Source organism: Cnephaeus nilssonii, assembly GCF_951640355.1.
Source record: "Cnephaeus nilssonii genome assembly, chromosome: 7".
Lineage (NCBI taxonomy): Eukaryota > Metazoa > Chordata > Mammalia > Chiroptera > Vespertilionidae > Cnephaeus > Cnephaeus nilssonii.
Window position 1 is genome coordinate 54,945,168 of NC_137078.1, and position 19,718 is coordinate 54,964,885.

The window sequence follows — 19,718 nt, forward strand, 5'->3', positions numbered from 1 at the left end:
ATACAGGTAGAACAGGTCATCTATAATAACAGGTGCAAAACAAAGCATATGAGTAAAGAAATGATGGCAGGTAGTTAGATCTCATCATGGGAGATTGTAAAAGACATTTTTTGTTTTGTTTTGTCTTAAAATATTTTATTGATTTTTAGAAGGGAGAGGGCGAGAAAGAAACATCAATGTGAGAGCAAAACATCAATCAACTGCCTCCTGTACTCCCCTGCTGGGGACCGAGCCAGCAACCTGGGCATGTGCCCTTGACTAGGAATCAAACTTGCGACATTTTGGTGCACAGGACAACACTCAACCAACTGAGCCACATTGGCCACGATGTGAAAGCCATTTTCTGAAAGTCAACAGCTAAGAGTAAACATTGTTGAAGGTCTGGAGATTTGAGGAAATAGAAGATAAAAGATAATTAACTAAGTAAGTGGGAATGTGACTGGATCAGAAAGTAAGTGATTGACAAGCAGCATTGAAGGTCCCCACCATGAATTTTGTGAAAGCAGTCAGCCATTTTCTTTTACTTTTTTTTCCTTCCCTGTTCATCTACATAGGAGCAAATAGCCCTAGCTTAGATTTACCAGTATTAGAGTTTCACAAAAGTATGTGTCAGAGTAAGAAAAAAGCAAGAGTTTACTGTATGCACAGGGGAATGGCCATAATGAATGAAAATAGCAATTAAGCTGAGTAAAAAAAGAAAGTGACATCATGAAAGGGTGAGGGACAGTGGAAAAGGTGGGCAGATTCCACCTTTTAAGTTATATAGATCCCAGTGGGTCTGAAAGATTGTTGAATTGGAGGATTCGAAGAAGGAAACCAAAAGAAGAAGAGGTACTGAACAGAGAGTGGGACACATGGAATTGAGTTTCAGGGGTCTATAATTACCAATAATGACAAGGTCATTGCCTATTTCCCAAGTCCCAGATCTTCCTCCAGGTACTTGATATGTATTCACCCATACGATGTATTTGATATCAACAAGCATGAGAAAACATCACAACACTGAGTAAAGTCGGAATTATTGACTTTTCCCTCCGTGGCAATCCACAGAGCTTTCTTCAGAGGCAGATCATCATAGTTTCTCCTCACTTAACCTTGGGTAGGCAAGGACACCTTTCTGAGGGATTTTTGTGCATCTCAATAATCACTTCACAACGTATATAGAACTATCTGTTGCTCTTTAAGGCTTCATCTGATGTTATTAAGGATTATAGTTGTGTCATTTATAAAAAATAAATGTAAAGCCTACAGCAACAGTACATTAGCTATAAGATGGTTTAATGAATCATCTTGCCTAAGGAAGAAAGCAATATATTTTACAACTTAGAGGAAAACACAAAATGCAATAAAATAATCAAAAGGGTTAATTATGTATATATTAAATGTAATTAATGAGTTAACCCTCTTAGAATGCACTAAAGTTTTTCTCTAAAACTACCAAACTTCAGAATAATGTTTACTCTCAGGAAAGTGTCTGGTATTTAGTTTGAGCTCAATAAGGATTCACTGAATGAGTGAAGATAAAGTGAGACTGTCCTCTTTTGGAAATCCATGACCTCAATCCAACATTTAGTTTTTTTCATTTTCCTTATGATACAGAATCTGTGAGTCAAGGCTTGTTTTTTTCCTTTTCCCAGGACTATAATTACACAAGTTATTCTCCAACTCACATTAGGTAACAGCCTTGCTTCATAAATACAATGTTGACAGAACTGTACTATTTATAGTCCCTTGGCTTCAAAAGACATTTCCCCCCTCATTAATTCATTTCCTTTTGGTCCCAATCCTCACCCTTTATGGACAATGTGTAACAGGGACAAATCTTCCCCAGATTTGCTCATGCTCAGGAGGAAGCTGAGAGCCTGGAAAGCTATACTTCATATACCAAGATGATGCCAGCCAAGCCCTGGCAAGAGAATGATTGAACATTCTCAGATTAATTTCATGGCTATTTGTTCCATCCCAGAATCACATCAAGCACAGGCCTGCAAGCTGAAATTGCACCACTGTGTCCTTGCTACCCAGGTAAGGGCAGTGAAAAATGAGCATATTCTCCACCGTCTAATGATAAATAATGACTTTTCCCTTCACAACTGAGATGTATTTTACAGCATCATCAGAGAAGTCTAATTACCAAACAAAATGATAAGATATATCAGGACACAAGGAGCTTAGATTAAACTCACAAGAAATAGGCATTTGCATCCCCGCCATCCTTCAGTGTCACTGCAGTAATAGAAAAGTGGCAACTGGAAGGTGCATAATGAATATTCCATTAAATATTCATTTGGATTGTAAATAACTTAAAATTTTAAACTACCCAGTAAAAGATTAAAAGAGAAGGGGGCAAGCAGTCTGGCTGCTAAAAAAGAACTGACAAGCAAAGTTGGAGGGAAAAATAATAGAGAGAGCATTTAACATTAACTGGGGGGAAAAATAAATGTTGTGGGCCCTCAATGACAGGAAGGGGAGCATTTGCTCTTAGGGATTTGACAGGGCAATTTTGGCTTTCACAAATTTTGATCTGTAATTATCCAGGTGGACTAATATTATGCTTTCTGCAATAAGGTCATTCTTGTAATCACATTTTTTAAAACACTAATAGTTCCTTAACCATAAGTGGTATTTTTTAACATTTAGAGGTCTTCCTGGTTGTGAACTTATTTCTTGTTTTAGGTTTGCATGCTCACTGAGCTGAGTACTGAATCGAGACTTTGAGTAGTCTAGATTCTTGTCTATTGAGCTTCATCTAGTCATTCCAGAATCCTAAAAAAGAAATAATAACTTGTTGGGGGCAGTGGCAAAAAATTTAAAAACAAATTAAAAAGGAGAAAAAAAGGAGGTTGAGAGCATGGAGTAAAGAATGGGAATTAACATTCACTGAGTCCCTGAGTACCTACTAAGAACCCAGTGCCATCTAAGTACTAAGCAGTGACATACATAATCTTAATTTACCCAACAACCTTGACTGGCTGAAATGAGCACAAACTGGTATAGTAGGCAGTTAGACAGATATGAGCAGAGGAGGAACAATAAGCCAGGTACAGAAGATCACCAGCGTGGAAAGTCCCAGGTGCCTAGCAGTGGACAATTGTAAGGTGGGACCTCGCCCCCAGAGTAACCTTTCCTCCCCCAGCATCTAGCTGTCCATGCAGTTTAGACCCCCTGACCTCCTTCCATATCACTGATCATGAGGTTCGGATCCTCACGTGACCTTCCCCCTCCCCAACCTCCACTAGCATGTCACTAGTCATTTGGAGGAACAAGAGGGCCAGAGAATAGCCTCATACGACTCTTAGACAAGCCCTGGAACAACCATCCCTTAAGCATTAAGCCTTTAGGACAATAATGTTCTGGCCTGCATCAAATCTTAAGAATGAAGCCTCAGGACTGTTGGCCACAGAGACAGAGTCTTGATCAAACTAGAGAGAGCATTTAGGCCTCAGTTGTGTTTCAGCTCCAGGTCCAGAAAAGCAGCCAGACCAGACAAAGTGATGAAGTGACACCATGGCTGACATCAGGACCAGCTGCAATGACTAATGACTCCTTCCATAGGGTGGATCAATCAGTAGAGACAAGGACCCTGAAAGAACACACCTGGAAAGCTGATGAATATTCTATTGAGATTCTCCCAAGACCTCCCCTAAAATCCCTGCCTTTAAAAACCCTTAAGACCAAGGACCTAATGCACACTCTCTCTTTCTCTGGAGCACACCCTCACCTTTCCCCTCTCCTTCCTCCAGGTGTGATTTTTTGTGTTTTTTTTTTTCCTTTCTTTCTCCTTAACTCCAAGGGCCCTTCTTTCACCTTTGTAACTTGTTTTCTTAGTCTATGCAGCCCAGCTATTTCTACTGATTTTCTACCTCTGCAACTTTCTAAATAAACTTTTGCTTGTCTTTGAGTCTTGCCTCTGAATTCTGCTTAGCCAAAACTCAATGCCATTCACCATTAACAAATCCATTTTAAAATGAAGGAAATAAAGTTCAGAAAAGTTAAGAAACTTGCCAGAAGTTACACAATACGAAAAGGTAGAACCCAAATTTAAATCCAAGACTATATAAACCTATAGGCATTATTACTTTTTTATCTCATATAGTCTTATTTGTCCCTGTGAAAGCCATTATAGATCATAATTAAAAAATATAAAAGTCACAGGCAGATTTAGGTTGTATTTTGTATACCCAGTGCCTTGTAAAATGCCTGGCACACAGTATGCATTCAATACTTGTTAAAGGGAAGAAGAAAGGAATGGACAGGGGAAGGGAGAGAAAGAAAAGAAGGAACAGAGGAGAACCACGGTGCCATTCAATATTAAACTATTTTTAGTAAAATCATAAGGACATAAGCAAAATACACATAAATATAAAGTGTACACATGTGCCAAAGATTCTATTTAACTCATTATATGAGGGAACCAATAAGATGTTACAAATGGTACAAAAGAGAACTGAAAGAACCACACATATGTAGAATATAAGGAATGCTGAAATGAATTTGCTTAGTAGATGCAAAACTGGTTAAGGCCCACAGAACAATAATCAACTACATTTGGGGAAAATGCAATTTGCATTTCTATGGACAAGAATAATTTGTATTGTGCAACTTTATAGAGTTGTAAAATAGTTCAGACAGATGAAAAGGCAGAGATAACCCAGAAGTATACACAAAAGAGAAGACCCAATAATCTTTCTTTGCCCATTTCAGTCATTCACAATTTTTGTACCATTATCTTAGAGCCTAAAATGTAGAATCACTTAATTCTTAAAGTTCATTGCCACTACCTTACCAGTTGTTTTTCTCTTAGTTTCCTTTGTGGAAGGTTCATTAATCTCCCAATTCATAGGTGTTTCCTTTTCAACAGTGAACATTATATACTGTATGTAGTGCATCATATCATTCAAAACTATTTAGCAATTTAAATTCTGAGAATGATTATGAACATCATAAAATACCTCCCCTGAGTTCAGGACATATATGATAGACATAGAACCTGGTTAAGTATGGAATGGCATTCACCTATCTCGTATGTATATTCCTGCTATAGTGGATCTAATCCTGCCTCCTACTTGAGATGCTGGAATTGTGTAGGCAGAGGAGAATTCCAGAACGATGGAAGGACCTTCTGTTCATTTGCAGCTTATCATACAGTCTGGAAAGGGGCAAACCATGGCCAGCACATGTCAGCACAACATTAAGAGTTACGCATGAGTAGCAATTTAGGGGCTTTTATAGCATCTGGTAGGGTGTTGCCCATGTAGAATTTTGCTAAGCTCATTTTGAAAAGACACTGCCAAACTTTTTGCCAACAATCACATTAGGCTATTCGCAACATAAGGATTATTTTGTTGTCCTAGAAAATAACAGAAACACAATAAAAAGAGTCTCCTCCCCCATTTCACCACAGTGGCCTCCTCAGCACAACAGAAGACTTCAGCTTTATTTGTTGAAGTGTGTCCAGAGCTTTGGGAGAAAGATACCTCAAGAGTGTTTTAATTATGCATGGAAACAATGGGACTTTGAATAATTAAAGACCTGGATGATAATAAATAACAGCTACTGTAACATTATTTTTATCACCATATAATTTATATCCAGAATATGTCCAAAAAGGATTTAAGATTATTCAAAATTCATTCAACCAGGATTGTGCTGAATATAATTATGATATGGTCTTCCTTTGAAGAATCTATTTGGAAGACAGAGTCATAAACAAACTAGATAAAGTATCACGGTAAGGCAGAGAAGGGAGAGATTAATTGAGCTCAGAGGACTTCACAAAATTGATCTGAATCCTGAAGGATGAATACAAAGACAAAGAAGAAGAAAGGCTTTTCCAGATATCTCCAAGTGTAGGGAATGTTGAGGAAATATGAGTAGTTTCATCCATTAAAAGTAGCTAGGGTAGCCCTAACCAGTTTGGCTCAGTGGATAGAGCGTCGGCCTGTGGACTCAAGGGTCCCAGGTTCGATTCTGGTCAAGGGCATGTACCTTGGTTGCAGGCACATCCCCAGTAGGGGGAATGCAGGAGGCACCTGATTGATGTTTCTCTCTCATCAATGTTTCTAACTCTCTCTCCTACTCCCTTCCTCTCTGTAAAAAATCAATAAAATATGTTTCAAAAAAATAAAAGTAGTTAGGGTAGCTTACGGCAGAATGGGGAGCTGAAATAATAAGGGGAATATAATGCCCAAAATCAAACAGGCATTTTTATGAAGGGCATTGAATGCCAAGTTCAAGATTTTATATCTACCCAATTGGTAATAGGGAGACACCAAGATTTTAAAAAAGAGGAGAGATTTCTAGAAGTCAGATAAAGAAAAGATTTTAAGAAGGGAGTAGACAATGGTACCAAAGGCCACAGAGTGATCATGGGGGTAACTTTGTATTTTGCTGCTCAACATCTAAAGCACTTATTTTTATTTGGGGGGAAATTCTGCTTTAAGTGAAGAGCCAAGGGCCAGGTCTCCACTAGAGAAAGTAAAGAGTAGCCAAGGTTTGTTGAGATAAGTAACCCAGATTCAGGCAATTGGATATTCCACCCAGGGTTTTTCAGTCTCAAGTGAGGATTCAAATGTATAGTGACAACTTATAATTCATACACAGTGGCTGTGAAAGTGTCCAGTATTCCCCAGAATTTAACTGAAATATGACTTGGCCATGAGACCTGTTACTCAGTTTCCTTTGCTTCTTGCCCATTGTCTAGTCCCAGTTCTCTAGCATTCCTGTTGGTTCTGTGAGCTACCCAAAATCCTTATAAATTTTTTTGGTTTAAGTCAACAAGAGATAGTTTCTAATGCTTATATCTATAAACCCTTACCAATACCCAAGAAAGTAGATAGATTTTGGTTGTGATAACTGGAAGAGCATTGGTTTCCTTACTGATAGCAGTTTCAATAGAGACTGGGCAGCAGACAGGTTCAATTGGAGTAAGGGTTTAGTATTAAATAAGGAAAATGAAAGCACTAATATAAACCACTTTTTCAAGTACTTTGGCGGTGAATGGAGAAAGGTAAATAGAAAAATCCAGAGTTGAAGAACATCCTTTTTATCTGATCTTCAATTCTAAATGATAGCTTTGCTGGGTAGAGTAATCTTGGTTGTAGGTCCCTGCTATTCATCACTTGGAATATTTCTAAAATTATAACCAACAATAATGAATACAAAATGGAAATAATTAGCCATCTGCACAAGTACAATATCCCATGGGGTTCTGATCCATCTGTATACCTGGCATAATGCCCCTCAGGGAGTTGATATTAATATACCCACTAAAATGGTGTGACATGGGCAATGACCACTAGAGACTATCCGCCAGGTAAACTTCTCATGGGAAATGTAACGATTCAGGTTTGTGTTGAATTCTCTTCTGAGATAAGTTAGCATGGTGGGATTCCCCCAGAGTATAATCAGCCCCTTGCAGAACTGATGAGGATGTTTCTAAATCTACAAAGCTGAGGAATGCATCATGGATGCATGATGGTTCCACTGTCATTCAGACTCTGTAAGATCTGTCTAAATCTTTCCACAAGCCCCTCTCTCTTCTCATCTTATCTTCAATAGAGCAAAGAGTCACTGGGTTATTGGGCGGGGAGAAAAGCATCCTCTGAGAAAATAGCAACGACCCTGCTGAAGCAGGATTATCTTCTCAACACACCACCACCCCATTTGACAAGGTGTCAAAGGAATTTATTTCCTCCACTAAACCTGTTTATTGTAAAATTTACTATTAATAGAAACTGTACTTCTGGGAACAGGGCAACCAAAAATCCTAGATATCAGAATATTTCAGTAAATCCACAATGGTCATGAGGAAAATAAATAATTTCTGACATGTTAAATCCAAATCTCTCAGAGTACAAAATGTAGCTTGTTATATTTCTTTGGTGTTGTGTGTTTTTTTAATCTGTGGGACAGATTGTGACTGACTACAGTATGCATCAAACTACATTTCATAATTTTATCCTATGACTCATTCTCTCAACAAGATGGTTGCCTTCAGACAAATGAAATGGTTTTGAATTTGAGCGAACAGAAGCTTCCCAGCTTCCAAGCAACCACACACTATCTTCTGCATAATAGCAAACCAGTTCCTTTTCTAGGGGTCCTGCAATGAATAGAGTCTGCCTTGAAGGACATCCTTAGAGACACTTGAAAAACTGCATGGCCATCTGTTCTGGATGATGCAGAAGAAATTACTGCATGCAAATAGAAGGTCACTCTAGACAATTTCCAAGTTGACTTCTAATTCTAAATGTGCTACAAAAGATTATGTAGAATACAATCAGTATGAGTACCATTTAAAATTTATCTTATTCAAGATATATATATATATATATATATATATATATATATATATATTTACAAAATAACAAATTATGTTGGTCAACCGAATTAAAAGGGGCAGTAATTTGAAAGACAATGCCTCAAACAAGATTCCCTTATGAAGAGAGATGATGAGAATGTTCCTGATATGCAAAATAAAACTGTTTCCTAAAAAAAGAAATGGCAATTCTCCTCAGGAAACACTGGCATTGATGTTTCCTGCTCTTTAAAAATAACATAAGTGTGTAAGAGTCTTTTTTTCTTTATGAAACTAATGTTTGTTAGGTTTCCTTGGAGAAATATAATTTTTTATGATTTTAACTGGCATCTGAAATCTATTTTTGTAGCTTAACAAGAGAAGCAACACTACCATCATGTGGCAAAGAGATTAAACTTATTTTTTTAAAGAAAACGTTCTAGTCAGAAATGAACTTTAAATACACAAATAAAAATTCTATCCAAATGCATCTTCATTCTTACATCATTTACATAAAATATCTGTCTCTCATTAAATAAGTTGCAACTTATAATAAAGGTAAAATATATATGAGTTAGGAAACTATAATTAGTTTTTCTCACTTAAGTTAGACTGTTAGTAGTGCCTTCCTGTTTCCTTGTGCATTATCAGTAAAACAAAGAAAAAATTGACAGCCCAGAAAAGTATTGCTGATTTTACTGCAATATAGATGCTGAAATAAACAAAGAAGCAAAGAACTCTACAAAGATAATCAATCAAGCAAAGCTAGATATTTTTATGAGGTACGTTCACATGTGTTATCTTCATTGTTCTTGACAACAGCCCCTAATATAATTATTAATACCCCATTTTACTTACTTAGAGAAACTAAGATGCAAAGATAATAGTTTACTCCTTCTGGAACAACACCTATAACAGGGTAATGGTGTTGCAACAAAGGCCTCAACACATCTTACAAGGAACTCTGAGCCCTTCAGTGCTGAGATCAGAGACTTTGGATTCCCACATCAACCGCTGAATGCAGGCTGTCCCCAGGGAGGGGTATAACCTTAGGCAAGACAATTCCCTTCTTTAAGGGTAATTCCTAGAGAGGGACTGACCTGTGATCCATCAACAACTGGAGGAAGGAGACTTTTGGTCCAGTAGGGGCCGATGTTTGCGATTGCTTTTAATGCCTGAAAACTAAGAGAAAAAATGCAGAATTAGAGGAAAATAAACAAAAATTAAGCATTGGAATGTTGGTGCTATTTACCCTGCTATGTCTTTTAAATTTGTCTTCATGTTTAGTTACCTCTTTTAAATCATAATTACCAGAGACATAAGAGGTTCACATAGGACATAAGGAATTGTGTCTCTGTAATTAGCAATCCTAGTAAGGACACTTCACTAATTTGTCATTTTGAAATATCATACTGAGCTTTCTTTATAATATTAAGTTTTCAATCCATAAATTTGATATGTCTTTTTATATATTTAGGTATAATCCTATATAATAAACGGCTAATATGCAAATTGTCCCCTCAGGAGTTCTACGGACTGGGAGTTTGACTGCTCGCTATGATGTGTGCTGACCACCAGGGGGCGGCACAGAATGAAGGCCCTGGCCGGCAGCCAGAAGGCCCCAATCGGCCCTAATCGCCAGCCAGGTCTAGGGACCCTACCTGTGCATGATTTTCGTGCACTGGGGCCTCTAATTTAATAATATCTTTCAATAAGATGTCTTAAACTTTTTGTTATATTCAAAAGACAGCCCAGCAGGCCTGGCTCAGTGATTGAGCATCGACCTATGAACCAGGAGGTCATGGTTCCATTCCACTCAGGGCATATGCCCAGGTTGCGGCATATCCCCAGTGTGGGGTTTGCAGGAGGCAGCCAATCAATGATTCTCTCTCTTCATTGATGTTCCTATCTCTCTAGCCCTTTCTCTTCCTCTCTGAAATCAATAAAAATATATTTAAAAAAAAAATAGTGTGGCTATTGCAAATGATATCTTCTTAAATTACATTTTCTAATTAGTTGTGATAGAATATAAAAATAAAATTGATTTAAGTATCAATATTATATATTATTGCATTGAAAAACTCTCATTACTTTTAATAATTTCTCTGAAATTCCTAAATTTCAAGTAGGCAATTATATATTGGCTGAAAATAATTCAATTTTTCCTATGTATTCCAAAGGTTATTTTAATTGACTTATAAAAAAGTCTGATAGAAAAATGTTGAACTAAAGTGGTAATATCAGGCACCTGAGTCTCGTTTCAAATTTAAGGAAATTCTCTAGGGAGCATGTTTGGTGTGAATTTTTGTGGGTATCTTTGTCAGGCTAAGGAAGTTCTCTTCCATAATTTGTTTTCTAAGAGTTTTTATTTTAATATTGAATTAGTATTACATTTTTTCAGTTATATTTTATATCTTGAGATGACTGTATTATTCTTGTCCTTGAAATTTTTATTAGAGTGAAAAACATTGATTTTCTAATTCTAGACCAATATTCCTAGAATAAATCTAATTTCATAATGATGCATTAGCTTTCAATGAATTCTGTTCTCTAATATTTACTTATTTTTGTTTTGTGTTTCTGTATGACACAAATCATATTTTTTCTTATTTATTTCTCATTTGGTTTTGTATTAAAAAATTAGGTACATGCAAGTTTACAATTTTATATTTTCATATTGAACAGAAATTTTTATCAAGGTATACTGTTTTTCACTAGTAATGCTTTGTATTACATTTACTAGTAAGTAGCAGGCAGTTTATACAAAAGCCTTTTGGTGTGGTATTAACATATAATAGATATGACATTCCAAAGTAAAGAGCACACCAAGTCTAAATTTTTCAATGACAGATCTGAGAACTGGTTTCACATATTTAAAAATCATTTGCTCACAAGGAGGATCAAACATATCAAAAGTGATAAGTAGGTAGGATTTAATTAAGATAATTCTGATTAAGAGTCAACCCTTCAACTATCGCCATAGGCAGAAAAACAATGTTAGAAATAATTCTCTCCATGTATATTTTCAGTTCTGTTCTTCAGTCAAAATAATTATGAGTAACTGGATCTCTTTTGTATCTCTTCCATGCCTATACATGTCTCTCCAGCCTTTTACTATTTTCCTATGGCTACTGTTATAAATTATCACAAACTTGATTTAAAACAATACACACCTGTTCTCTTGCAGTTCTAGAGGTCAAAGTCTTACATGGGTTTCACTGAGCCAAAACCAAGGTATAGGTGGGGCTGTGCTCCCTCTGGAAGTTCTAGAAGACAATCTGTTTTCTCACTTTTTCCATTCCCTTCTTCCATCTTCAGAGTCAACAACATATCTTTAAACCTACCTCTGCTTTGTCATTACATCACCTTCTCCTTTTCTATCTTTGTAGTCAAATCTCCTGCTGTCTTCTTTTTATAAGGACACTTGTGACAATCACAAGGATAACGTCCCCACTTCAAAATGCTTAATCACACCTGCAAAGTCACCGTTGCCACATGGGTAACATTCATAGGTTTCAAGGATTACAATCTGGATCTCTTTGGGGCCATTACTCAATACTACAAATCCTCTTTAATTACTTATTCATTTCCAATTCATTTTGGTAGCTTCTCCCACTCTTACTGTATTTTCTTTTTTTAATATTTTTTATTGTTTAAAGTATTACATGTAGTAGTACATATATCTCCTTTTTTTCCCCCATTGACCTTCCCCCAGCCTCCTCTACCCCCTGTCGCATGTCCTCATCCTAGCCCCGCAGTGTCCTGTGTCCATTTGTTGTGCTTACATGCATGCATACAAGTCCTTTGGTTGATCTCTTCCCCCCCTCCCCCCCAACACTCCCCTGCTTTACCACTGTAATTTGACAGCCTGTTCGGTGCTTTACTAGCTCTGTATTTATCTTTTTGTTTATCAGGTTATAATGTTCTTTATTTTCCATAAATGAGTGAGATCATGTGGTATTTTTCTTTCATTGCCTGGCTTATTTCACTTAACATAATGCTCTCCAGGTCCATCCACGCTGCTGCAAATGGTAAGAATTCCTTCTTTTTTATAGCAGCGTAGTATTCCATTGTGTAGATGTACCATAGTTTTCTAATCCACTAATCTGCTGATGGGCATTTAGGCTGTTTCCAAATCTTAGCTATGGTGAATTGTGCTGCTATGAACATAGGGGTGCATATATCCTTTCTGATTGGTGTTTCTATTTTCTTGGGGATATATTCCTAGAAGTGGGATCACTGGGTCAAATGGGAGTTCCATTTTTAGTTTTTTGAGGAAACTCCATACTGTTCTCCACAGTGGCTGCACCAGTCTGCATTCCCACCAGCAGTGCACAAGGGTTCCTTTTTCTCTGCATCCTCTCCAGCACTTGTCGTTTTGTGGATGATTGCCATTCTGAAAGGTGTGAGATGGTACCTCATTTTCGTTTTGATTTGCATCTCTCAGATAATTAGTGACTTTGACCATGTTTTCATTTGTCTCTTGGCCTTCCTTCTGTCTTCTTTCAAAAAGATTCTATTTAGGTCTGTTGCCCATTTTTTTTTTATTGGATCATTTATCTTCCTTTTGTTACATTGTATGAGTTCCCTATAAATGTTGGTGATTAAAACCTTATTGGAGGTAACATTGGCAAATATGTTTTTCCATGCAGTGGGCTTTCTTGTTGTTTTGTTGATTGTTTCTTTTGCTTTGCAGAAGCTTCTTATTTTGATGTAGTGCCATTTGTTTATTTTCCCTTTAATTTCCATTACCCTAGGAGTGGTATCAGTGAAGATATTGCTTTGGCATCTGTCTGAGATTTTGCTGCCTGTGGATTCCTCTAAGATTTTTATGGTTTCCCATTTTACATTTCAGTCCTTTATCTGTTTTGAGTTTATTTTTGTGTATGGTGTAAGTTGGTGGTCTAGTTTCATTTTTTTTTCCATTTATCTATCCAATTTTCCCAACACCATTTATCAAAGAGACTGTCTTGACTTCATTGTATGTTCATGCCTCCTTTGTCAAATATTAATTGAGCATAGTGGTTTGGGTCGATATCTGGATTCTCTATTCTATTCCATTGGTCTATATGTCTGTTCTTGTGCCCGTACCAGGCTGTTTTGAGAACAGTGGCTTTGTAATACTGCTTGATATCTGGTATTGAGATACCACCTACTTTGTTCTTCTTTCTCAGGATTGCTGCAGCTATTTGGGGTCTTCATTTATTCCAGATGAACTTTTGGAGAGTTCTTCCTAGGTCTGTGAAATATGCAATTGGTATTTTAATGGGGAGTGCATTGAATCTATAGATTGCTTTGGGTAGTATGGACATTTTAATGATGTTGATTCTACCAATCCATGAACATGGTATGTTCTTCCATATGTTTACATCTTCCTCTATCTCTTTTTTCAGTGTCCTGTAGTTTTCCGCGTATAGGTCTTTTTCCTCCTTAGTTAAGTTTATTCCTAGGTATCTTAATTTTTTTGGTGTATGGTAAATGGGATTGCTTTTTTAGTCTCTCTTTCTGTAAGGTCACTATTGGTGTATAGAAATGTCATAGATTTCTTGGCGTTAATTTTGTATCCTGCTACATTGCCAAATTCATTTATTAAGTCTATTAATTTTTTGATGGAGTCTTTCGGGTTTTTTATGTACAATATCATGTCATCTGCAAATAAGGACAGCTTTACTTCTTCTTTTCCAATTTGGGTGCCTTTTATTTCTTCCTCTTGTCTAATTGCAATGGCTAATACTTCCAGTACTATGTCGAACAGGAGTGGTGAGAGTGGGCATCCCTGTCTTGTTCCTGTTCTTAGGTGAAATGGTTTCAGTTTTTGCCCATTGAGTATGATGTTAGCTTTGGGTTTATCATATATGGCTTTTATTATGTTGAGGTATGATCCTTCTATTCCCACCTTGTTGAGAGTTTTTATCAAGAAAGCGTGTTGGATTTTGTCAAATGCTTTTTCTGCATCGATTGATATGACTATATGGTTTTTATCTCTCAATTTGTTTAGTGAAGTATTATGTTTCTTGATTTGCGGATATTGTACCATCCTTGCATCCCCGTGATAAATACTACTTGGTCATGGTGTATGATCTTTCTGATGTACTGCTGGATTCAATTTGCTAGAATTTTGTTGAGGATTTTGGCATCTATGTTCATGAGGGATATTGGCCTGTAATTCTCTTTAATTGTGTTGTCTTTATCTGGTTTTGGTATTAGGGTCATTCTGGCTTCATAGAAGGAGCTTGGAAGTGTTCCTTCCTCTTGAATTTTTTTGAATAGTCTGAGGAGGATAGGTTTTGTCCTTCCTTGAATGTTTGGTAAAACTCCCCTGTGAAGCGTCTGGCCCCAGGCTTTTGTTTGCCGGAAGCTTTTTGATGACTGCTTCAATTTCTTCCATAGTTATTGGCCTATTGAGCTGTTTGGATTCTTCCTGATTGAGTTTTGGAAGGTTATATTTTTTTAGAAATATGTCCATTTCCTCCAGGTTGTCCAGTTTGTTAGAATAGAGTTGTTCATAGTATTTTTTAACAAGCCTTTGTATTTCTGTGGGGTCTGTTGTTATTTCACCTCTTTCATTTCTGATTTTGTTTATTTAGGTCCTCTTTCTTTGTTTCTTGGTGAGCCTGGCTAGAGGTTCATCAATCTTGTTTATCCTTTCAAAGAACCAGCTCTTGGTTTTGTTGATCTTTTGTATTGTTTCTTTGGTCTCTATGTTGTTTATCTCTGCTCTGATCTTTATTATTTCCTTCCTTCTACTTACACTGGGCTTTTCTTGTTGCTCTCTTTCTAACTCTTTGAGTTGTAGGGTTAGGTAATTTATTACCATTGTTTCTTGCTTTTTGCAGTAGGCTTGTATAACTATGAACTTCCCTCTCAAGACGGCTTTCGCATCCCTTCACCCTCAGTCTGTGTGTGTCTTTTTTTCTGAGGTGGGTTTCTTGTAGACAGCAGATATGGGTCTTGTTTTGTTATCCAATCTGTTACTCTATGTCTTTTGATTGGGGCATTTAATCCATTTATATTTAAAGTTATTATTGATAGGTACTTATTTGTCACCATTTTTATTCTTTACCCCTGTGTTCCTCCTTCACTTCCTATTTCTTTTTTTTACAGCAGACCCTTTAGCATTTCTTGCATTGCTGGTTTGGTGGTAATAAATTCCCTTAGTCCTTTTTTTGTCTGTGAAGCTCCTGATTTCACCTTCAATTTTGATTGATGGCCTTGCTGGGTACAGTATTCTTGGATTCAGACCCTTCCTTTGCATGACTTTGTATATTTCATCCCATTCTCTTCTGGCCTGATGAGTTTCTGTTGAGAAATCAGTTGCTAGTCTGACGGGGGTTCCTTTGTTGGTAACTTTCTGTTTCTCTCTGGCCACTTTTAAGATTATTACTTTGTCGTTGGTTTTTGCCAATTTAATTATAATGTGCCTTGGTGTTGGTCTTTTGGACTTCATTTTGCTTGGGACTCTGTGAGCTTCTTACAGATTTGTGTGAGTTTTTTCTTCTCTATATGAGGGAAGTTTTCTGTCATTATTTCTTCAAACAGGTTTTCTATTCCTTGCTCAGTTTCTTCTCCTTCTGGAACCCATATTATGCAGATGTTGTTTTGTTTCATATTGTCCCAAAGTTCCCTTAGGCTCTCCTCCTGCTTTTTAATTTATTTTTTTCTAGAAGCTGCTCTACTTGGGTATTTTTTCCTACCTTGTCTTCTAGCTCATTGATGCGGTCCTCTGCTTCTTCTAGTCTACTCTTGATGCTTTCTATTGAGTTCCTTATAGCAGCGATATCATTTTTCATTTCTTCTTGGTTCTTCTTCATTTCCTCTTGGTTCATACTCATATTGTTGAATTTGTCTTCCATTCTTTTCAGCCACATTATGACCATTTCTCTGATTTCTTTTTCTGACAGGTTGCTTGTCTCCATTTCATTTACTTCCTTTTCTGGTGATGCCTGCTTTTCTTTCATATGCGGGCTGTTTTTTGTTTTGTTTTTTGTCTCCCCATGGTCTCTCTTCTCCGGGTGTCTGGTTATATAGTTCTCTCTCTGCTGCATTGATTTAAAGGCACAAAATACAACACAACCAGGTACAACGCACAAGGCACTGAACAGAAATGTATTCATGATATTAATAACCTCAAATAAAGGTTCCCACCAGAGAAAGGCAAATTAGAGGATAAGAGAGAAAGAAGAAGAGAAAAAAAAGAAAGGAGTGCAAAAATGAGATTGGGAAAAGGGGCAAAAAAGTAAGAGAGACAAGAAAGAGAATAAAAAAGAAGAGGGGAACAAACTATATATATATATATATGGAGAAAACTCCAATAGAACAGCCACTAATACCAACAAATGCCAGCAACAAGTACCTGGAGATTAATACAAACTACAAACAACAACTATATCAAGTGAGGTGAGGGAAAACAGAAGCAAAAAACAAACAAAAACAAAACAAACAAAAAGAATAAGCAAAACAATCTCACAAAAAAGCATAAAAAATCAATATAATCAACAATCAAGCAAACAACAACAAAAGGACAGAGAGAAAAAAAATTTTGGATAGTGAAGACAGAGAAGAGAGAGTTATGTATGGACCTGGAGCAGGGGATTGGAAATTAGATATATAAGTAGGGTGAAATTTTAACAGGGGGTAAAAAGAAGAAATAGGTAAAATCTAAAGCAGGAAGAGGGTAAGAGAAACAGGACAACAAAAGGCGAAAAGTTAGGAAGAGAGTGATGGCATAAAGGTCAAGTTGAGATAGAGTAAAATGATGCTAAAGGAAAGATGAAAATAGGATGTAGAACACTAATCCCAAAGTAAAATAAAGAGAAAATAAAATGACACTTTTAAAAAAAAAAGGTAAAATAGTAGTAGTAATAATACCGATTGAAAATAAAAATGTAATAATTAAAAAGGTAAAATCAAGTAAGGAAAAAATTAGTTTCTTAAGTAAAAGATAAAAAAATAAAAATAAAAATGTGCTGTAGTGAAGGTCATTCACTTCCTCTACTGTTCTGTTTGGCACGCCTGTTTCCTAGTTAGGACAGTATTGCAGTTCCCTGCATTCCACTGCTCCTCAGTGTTGTAAGCCAATCCTAATTTTTAAGTAGGCAGTGTGTCTTAATTTCTTGTATTCCTTTATTTGTGTTTACACAGAGTCAATTTGTGATTCAACCCTTGGGTGGCAGTGTTTCTGGATTGACCTCTGGGTCAATAGGTCCTCTCTAGCCAGTGCTTAGATCCTACTTTCCCTGTGGCACTCAATACCTGTTTGTGGGAGTGGGTTGCCCCAGAGCTGGTTCTCTAATGGTTATTCCCAGCTCTGATCCCAGGTTCCAGAAAAACAACTTTCCCCTGCAGTCTCTTAGGGTGTCCCCAATTGGGTGATCCTATGTATTGGGCTTAATAATCAGAAGCAAGGATTTGAAGGGGAAAAAGTGCAAGTGTGCGAACTCCGGGGCTGCACGCAAGTCTGCACAGTCCCTTCTTCCCCCTTGAATATAAGCAGCCAGAACACTTTTAAAATTTTTAAGCTGTCCTTTTGCGTCAGATCAAAATGGGTTACTTTTTAGAGATCCTTTCTCTTAGCAGCTCTGAGGACCCCCTTCCACATTCACAGACCACATCAGCCCCAACAGCCATGGATTTTTCTAGGCGCAGACTTTCCATGGTCCTCCAGCTCCCGCAGTGCGCATGTTTCTCTCTCTTGCTGGGACCAGAGACCTCACCTTATCCCAGGCGAAATCTGACCTTTCCGTGGTGGAGTGTAGAGCTCCTCTGAATCTGTGTGTTTGTGCCAATTGGAGACCAGTGTTCTCGGGTTTGCAGCTGTTTGGTGGGTGCCTTAGTTGTAGATTCCCTGGGCTTTTCAGGTTCCTGACAACATCCACTTTCCCCTTCAAGATGGCGCAGTCTCCACGTCCGAACCAGTCGCTCTGGGTGGGAACCCAGTAGCAGTCAGGCGAGCTGCCCAGTCAGGCGAGCCCCGTTCGACAGTCCCCCACAGTCTCCTGGAGTATAGCTGTCCCTCAACTCACCAACAAACACGCCCCGTGCGACCACACACTCTCCCTTTGTTTTCTCACTCACACACTATTTTGCAGTCTGCCTTCCTGTCGGCAGCCATCTTCCTTTCTCTCTTACTGTATTTTCAACAACAGTTTGTGTTCTCTGTTATTATTCACATGTAATCATCATTTCAAGGGAACATTTTACTTTTCTCAATGATTTCTTAAGATCTGAGCTCATAGATTTTTTAAATTGTTATTTAATATTTAAAACCTTCAAAAACCATTATGATGATTTTAAAATATTTGAAAATTCTTTGATCCTTATCCCATCAAAAGTTGGAGCCTAACTTCCCTCCCTTTTAATGTGGGTTGGACTGTTGACTCACTTCTAACAAATAGAATATGGCAGAAGAGATAACATGAGCTTAGGAAGCTAGGTCATAGAAGGCATTGTTGCTTTTGCCTATGGTCCTTGAATCACCAATCACGGAGATGTGAACCACGATGTTGTGAGGATACTCAAGCAGCCTGTGAGGAGGCTCACATGGAGAGAAACTGAGGCTTCCCACCGAGAACTAGCACCAATTTTCCAGCCATTTGAGTAGGCTACCTTCAGATGACTGTAGCTCTGACTGATAATTTAACTGCAACTTCTTGAGAGACCTCAAGCGAACTAAACTGTTCCTAAATTTCTTACTTAGCAACTCTGAGGATAATATTTTTTAAGTCACTCAGTTTTGGAATAATTTGTTATCAGCAGTAGAATACTAATACATACATGTAACATATTGTAAGTTAGGAAATATAACAATAAAATATAGAGCCAAGAAGTAACCACCATCTGAAATCCAGAATATTGCCAATACCATTGCACCAGAGGTGTTGACAATACTGTCTCTCACTTTGCTTCATCTACTGACTGTTTTCTTAAAACATTTGTATGATCCCTCTTTCAGCTCATGTGATTCTTCTCTGTGCTAACCTGAACCCAGGAAAGTTTCTTCAATTAGCCCAACAATCCCACTCCTCGTTTAAAGGGAATTATTGGTATATTTACTTGCATTTTCATGGCACCAATTTTGGAAAATGGTACTCTGTTTATTTTCTCTTCTTTTCCTTTTTTATTTCCCTGCTCTTAAAAGGCCAAGATTTCAGAGATGTTATATAAGAGATATGCTTTAAGGACTACATTAGTTTCTATTTTTTTATAAAATTCCTAAAATGTTATCCATATATTAGGCAAAGCTTTATTAAACTTAGCATTACTGAATCACTACATTCTCTAGTTTCATTTTGCCCCACCCATTCACCAGCTAATAACCATTTCTGCATATACCTGTGCTTTCTCATTATTTCACTGACTTTCATTGAAGGCCACTATAAAGAAAAATTAGAGAAACACCATTGAACTTGCTTTAAAGTTG

At 37.3% G+C, this 19,718-nt stretch overlaps 1 protein-coding gene across 1 annotated transcript in view; it reads right to left on the bottom strand.

Annotated features, from left to right (window-relative positions):
* LRRC7 (leucine rich repeat containing 7) overlaps positions 1 to 19,718 on the bottom strand; it is a gene marked incomplete at its 3' end in the record, with an annotated part of 1,171,300 nt that overhangs the window by 1,126,349 nt on the left and 25,233 nt on the right. Inside the window, exon 3 of the mRNA XM_079777586.1 lies at positions 9,400 to 9,481. The remainder of the gene's footprint in view (positions 1 to 9,399; positions 9,482 to 19,718) is intronic.